The sequence below is a fragment of the Lycorma delicatula genome, chromosome 1 (genome assembly GCF_047948215.1).
Source record: "Lycorma delicatula isolate Av1 chromosome 1, ASM4794821v1, whole genome shotgun sequence".
Taxonomy (NCBI): Eukaryota; Metazoa; Arthropoda; class Insecta; order Hemiptera; family Fulgoridae; genus Lycorma; species Lycorma delicatula.
Window position 1 is genome coordinate 274805606 of NC_134455.1, and position 6224 is coordinate 274811829.

The following is a 6224-nucleotide window of genomic DNA, read 5'->3' on the forward strand; positions in this document are numbered from 1 at the left end:
AATACTGTTATAATATTTTTATTTTTATGATAACTACCTTAGTCATTAGCATTTAGTTAATTAAAAAATATATAATGAATGGAACATAATCTATTTACTTGTATCCTGTATTACATAAAGTTCCACTTTGCTTCTGGACTCTCGTCCGAGCCTAGAAAAAACCTTACAAGGAGAAAGATCCCAACCATAAAAAAACCCCACAATATACATTTGTACAAAATATAATATAAAGTGAAGTAATGGAACTGATGGGCCAAATCATAACAATGAACTTCCTGATAAATTGCAGTCACTCTGAGGGTTCAATGTTCCCTTCTGGTACTATCCTACAACCCTTACCTTATAACTCTTCCTCCTTTGAAAGGTTCCGTGGAAATTGCTTCAGTTGACACCCTGACTCCATTTGTGGCCAAAGTTGGACCATCTAGTAGGTGCCAGGGAACTACTGACCAGGGACACTTTTTTTTGCTCACTGTTAAAACAAAAAGCTAACCTAGTAGGCCAAGATATGTCATTAGTAAGAAACAATTATTTTTTTTTAAACTAGCCCTGAATAGATTTTTAAAAATATAAGTTTCTTGTAAACTTATCTAAACTAGTATTATCATGTGAAATTATTAAAATTTTGAAATTAATTTTGTCGTTTTTTTAATTTAAAAAAATTTAATACTAAATTTTTTAATAAATTTCTTATCATGTACAGACAAGACTTCATTCATACTCAAATTTTTTATGATATATTAAATGGTGATTCAGTTGGGATTTACTTTTTATAACTACTTTTATATAATATTTTAAAAATTAATGTAACTTTTTTTAACACGGCCTACATTGTATAGAATTTATACTTTTAAAATGTCTAATTCTTTTTATAAATAAAAACTAAATAAAATCATTTCTCACCAATCATAGTTTTTTTATAATATAAACCATATAAAATTTGGTTGTTCTAAGGAGCTACATGAAAAATGAAGTTGTTCAGAAAGTTCTCAGGTGCGTTATCATGTAATACTAGATTGTGGATACCGGTGTACTTCGGTAGTTGGGTTTATATCATCAGGTACATATCATCCTCATTCATCCTTTGAAGTAATACCTTAAAATGGTTCCGCAGGCTAAACAGAGAAAAAGGCAAAGGTGTATTAATGTGGTGAAAGAGCAGTTTATTTTTGAGAAGATGTGGAAGTTAAATTGAATAGTACTATTCAATTGGTCCAGTACTGAAGTGTAATACTCCATGGTGATGGTCCTGACTTTTACCCGATAGTCCATGACCATTGCATCACAAAAACACTAAAAAAAATGTAGCCATGTCTTTTCTTCAAGAATGAACTTTATTTGTTTAGCTTGGTGCACTTTCACCTGTTCCAACACACAGTTTGGTCTCTGGCATGTAATTGTGAATCCATGTTTCAATTGATATAAAACTTCAAAATGCAGCAGAATCATGCTTAAATACGTCTAAATACACTTGAGAAGAGTTCTTATGGGTGTCATTTGACTAAATGATCAACTTGTTAACTTCAAGTGTTCAAATGTTAACTTGTTTGCTTTATTTGAACATCAGAAAAAAAGCAACTTTGTAGCATGACATTTGAAAGATCACCCTTGACAAATAATAGTAGTAGGTCAACAATTTCTGTATCAGGCCAAGAACTTTCTGAACAACCCTGGTATAAAATCAATTAACAGTTCATGCTGATGACGTTCAAACCTAAACCAACAGAATGCACCACTAAAGATTTTGTAAATAGGTTGGTTTCATTGGAACAGTATATATACAAATAATGATTACAAGATTATGATGTACCATACAGCATGCAATGGATTGAACATCCATCACATATTACGTCCTGTAACAAACAAGAAAGTGAACAGTTTGTGCCTAAATACACATAAAATATCTGCTAGCAGAAAAACCACACTCTGAGAGCACCATGTAACACTACTGTAATCTTTATAAACAGGTTTAATTGTTCATAACTTTCATTCTTACAACCCTGAAAAGAATTTGAAAAATGTTATTTTTCTTCAATTGAATGTTTTGATTAAGCCTTTTTTCGTCAAATTAGTAACCAATTTCATTTAATATAATCATCAAAATAAAAGAATTTTTCTTTAAAAGCTATTTATATAAAAAATTAATTTTAAAATACTTATAATATACCTCTCTATAACACATGGTGTTAAGCATAAGGTACGTTCATTATTTCTTATTAAGAAGTGATTAAATAATTCTATTACAAAATAAATATGTTAAAACAATCATAACAAGGTGACATTTTAAATTAAGTTACCTTCAGCCCATTATAGACAATGCTATGAAAACTATGACAAAACGCCATTGAAAAATTTGATGAATTTTTGAATTCTCTAAAATTTTGTTTTACTGTAGATGAATTCAACAAAATATTTGACAAAATCTAACATGAAATACCTACAAAATTTGTATGATTGCAAATAAAATTTTCATGTGAAAATTTCTGGAAAAAACAACCTGCAAAATTTTATGTTTTTTCCCCTTTCCCAAAACTGCTTTAAGATTATTTATTTGTTTATTTGTAGGAGTATGCATATTGTATATGTATCATTGTTTTGGTATAATAAAAGTACTATAGCATGAAAATATAGGAATAACATTAATACAAGAAATTTCTATATTAAGGTACTTTTACAGTATAAAAAATATAATAATCTATAAAAATAACAATATAATAGTATCTTAAGCCAGGCAATTTAGCAGTCTAAAAAAAAAAAATAGTACGATATAAGCTCTTTTTATCATAGTTCCCAAACGCATCTTTATGAAACTCATAATTAAAATGTTCTTGAACATAATCATGATAAACATATTACACAGAATTCCCAGACAGCTACATGATATGGGTGTAGGTATTGATGGCAAGAAAAAGGTAACAAAATTCATATAATATTAAACAAAAAATATATTTTTTCACTTGAATATTCACACAAATTTTCAAATTCCAGATTTACCTTTTAACTTTGGGCTGTGAGGAATAAATCTAGGCTTATTTATTTGTTACTATAATCATTTATGCATCAAACAATCAACTTCATTGAAGAATAATTACCATAGCCTATAAGTCAAACTTAGCTGCATTTAGGTTAGCTGACTGAACAAAGGGACGCATCAAAAGCGGTCGTGAATCTGCCAATCCAATAAAAATAAAGCATTTCAAAATTGAACAGAAAAAACCACCAACACGAAATAAAAACAGTTCAAATTAAGAGACTAACCATGTTATCCCAAGGACTAAGAATGCACATAATTGATACACCAACTAAGAATGCACGTAATTGATGATCATTTCCGAACAGATCAGCAACAAATAGACACGCAGAACTATTTACGTTGCTATCTACACTCAGTATAATTCCGTATATTACTAACAAAAAAATTCAATAAATATTTGTCACTGTTATTAGTGCCTACACATCCTTACCTGCAGACGCTTTTTTGCTTTTAAATGAACATAATATAAATAAGATTTCACTAATAAGATGATTAATGCTAATATCACACACTTGTTACAATAATATTAGATGTTTCATTTTTTAATACTTCTAACTAATATGCTTTACATTATACTAACACAAGGAAGCACTTTTCTTTTAATCGATTCTCACGAATAGTACTCCATTACCTCAAACGCGTTCAAGTAGTCATTGTTTTTGATTGTGTATTTTTTCACGGGTTTAGTGGTTTACCGCAGAAGTGTAAAGCCAAAGCTTAACCAGATGGCAGTGGAATCACTCAACATCTTCACATATATCTTAATAAGATCTAAATACTAAAATATTTTATTCTAAACCGAAAAAGTGAGTTATTTAGTAAAAATGTACTAGACTAAATCAGTATTCCTCTTGCTCAAGTGAATCCGTAAAATTAATAAGTTAAAATAAGTATGAAATAAAATACGTTAAAGTAATAAGTTAAAATTTAAGTGTTTCAAGAATATAACATTAGTCTTCCATCAATAGTAACGATTAATTTTCTAATAATTGTTTTATTAAATATTCCTAAATGTACCCATGAAACAAATTTTTGAACATATACTCAGTTACAATAAAATTCAGTTACAATAAAATCTCAAAATAGATTATATATATATATATACACACACTCAATATATTTACTAACTACTTCTACAAATAATTCATATGGATTTACTTCCACTTTTAAGTTACAGTGAACAACGGATATAATATTTAAAAACCACTGATAAGTAGCGCCACATTCAGTGATGCATTTCAGGTACTTCTCTACAATTCTTAAAGTAAAACATTTTCCCGTATTAATTTGAAATGACAACTTTTTATACAAAAATGTTAATAACTAAAATTTTGAAATTAATATCTTCCACACCTACTATCAAGAACAATTAATATCAGATATTTTCCTATGTATTACAAATGCATTTCGGGATTACTCACATAAATTCAAGTTATTTATTGAATAAAATAGTTTACATCATGAAGCAACCAAAAAGTAGTATTATAATCCATAAACTGTGTTTGTTTTTTCTGTTTTTAATAGAAATTTACAGTTTAATAGGTTCAATGAACTTAATTTTCATAATTAATTGTACATGTCAACATCAACATTTTACAACAAAAAAAAAATCCAATTTTACATTTTCAATAAAGATAATCATTTTAATTTTTAAATCAGTATTTTAAAATTTTGTTTTATTCAAAGAAACTGACTCCTCATTTGTTTGAATACAACTTCCGACATTCAAGTTACAGTTGAAAATATCATATCATTTGTAGATAGATACGAATTATGAAGATATACAAGTTATTTATAGTCCTACAGTAAATAATTAATAAAATTAAAAATTTTTAAAAACCCTCAATGAAAAAACATGAAATAATAAAATAACTGTATTTTTACCATATAATCCTCTGCGACATTATGATATTGTTTTTAAGACAATAAAATTTAAGATTTTGATTAATCGTCGTGCATGACTATGATGATAACCAAAACTTATCGGTACAGTCTACGGGTATGCACAACAGTCAATAAAAATCTTAAATTTTATAGTCTTAAAATCAATATCACAATCTTACAGAGGATTACAAGGTAAAAATAAGTTAGTTAATTATTCCATGTTTTTTAAGGTTTTCCATTGTGGGTTTTTAAAATTTTATTTTTTATTTATGACGTTTTAAAGATTAGTAGGACCTGTGCTCAACAATGGGACATTTATAGGCTGATGATGATGTTGATGAAAGTTTAGTACACGTGACCAGCACAAATTATTTAATAATCCACACAATAATGTAGCCTTGCTGGTGTTAGAAAGACTTAGAAACGCTGCAGTAGATATGTTTATATCTACTGCAGCGTTTCCTGGCAGCTTATAAATCTAAAAACCTGCTCTGAGGTGATACCTATGTAATGTAAAAGCCACATCAAAATCAGTCCAGTAGTTCTTGAGAAAAATGGTAACAGGCATACGCACGCGCGCATGCAAACACACACACACACACACAACCTCCTACTCCAAAACACATATACTGTCCCTGTTCTGTCATTGGTAAAAAAAATTATAATAAAAATAAAATTAATCTGAATTTTAAACAGATGGCTAAACATTTATTATCCTTTTTGTAAAAACCACCTTTTGATTGTTGTCTTAATCATTAAGTGGATAAATTGTTGTTTTTAAATACAGAGTGTTCAGCTTAAAAGAGGCCCCATCAGTTAGTTTAGTCTATAAATAATATGAGTAGTTTATTGGCATACAATTACATAATAGTTTACAGAAGTTGAATATGACATCCATCCACCTCTATGCACTTTTCAACACATTTGACAATGTTCCTGGCCACTCTTGTTAGCTGTAGCCTGTCTACTTCATAGATGGCATTGATAATGCTTATCTTCAGTTCCCACAGGGTGTGTTGATTGCTCCTACAAACAATCTCTTTTAAGTAACTTTACAGAAAGAAGTCTGGTTTAGTCATATCAGACATCTGGGTGGCCACAATCCTTTAGAAATGAAAACATCCATAGCATCTCCATAGTAGAGTGAGCTGTATGGCAAGTGGCACTGTCCTGTTGCAACCAGCTCATCCTCTTATAAGGTCATGAACTGTTGGATAATTTCTTGGTAAATAGCAGCATCCACAGTTTTTTCAAAAAACAAAGGTCCTGTTATTCATTGCCTTGAAATTACAGATCATATGTATAT

General features: G+C 29.1%; 1 protein-coding gene across 14 annotated transcripts in view; it reads right to left on the minus strand.

Annotated features, from left to right (window-relative positions):
* Gug (arginine-glutamic acid dipeptide repeats grunge) overlaps positions 1–3725 on the minus strand; it is a 220262-nt gene extending 216537 nt beyond the window's left edge. For 11 of the 14 annotated variants that reach the window (XM_075378212.1, XM_075378223.1, XM_075378096.1 and 8 more), the window contains exon 1: positions 3465–3725. The gene's annotated coding sequence lies outside the window, so the exon portion shown is untranslated. Of the gene's footprint in view, positions 1–903; positions 1116–3258; positions 3445–3464 lie in introns of those variants that run through there. The other 3 variants (XM_075378105.1, XM_075378133.1, XM_075378142.1) reach the window with 3 other exon arrangements.
* Between the last annotated feature and the right edge of the window lie 2499 nt (positions 3726–6224).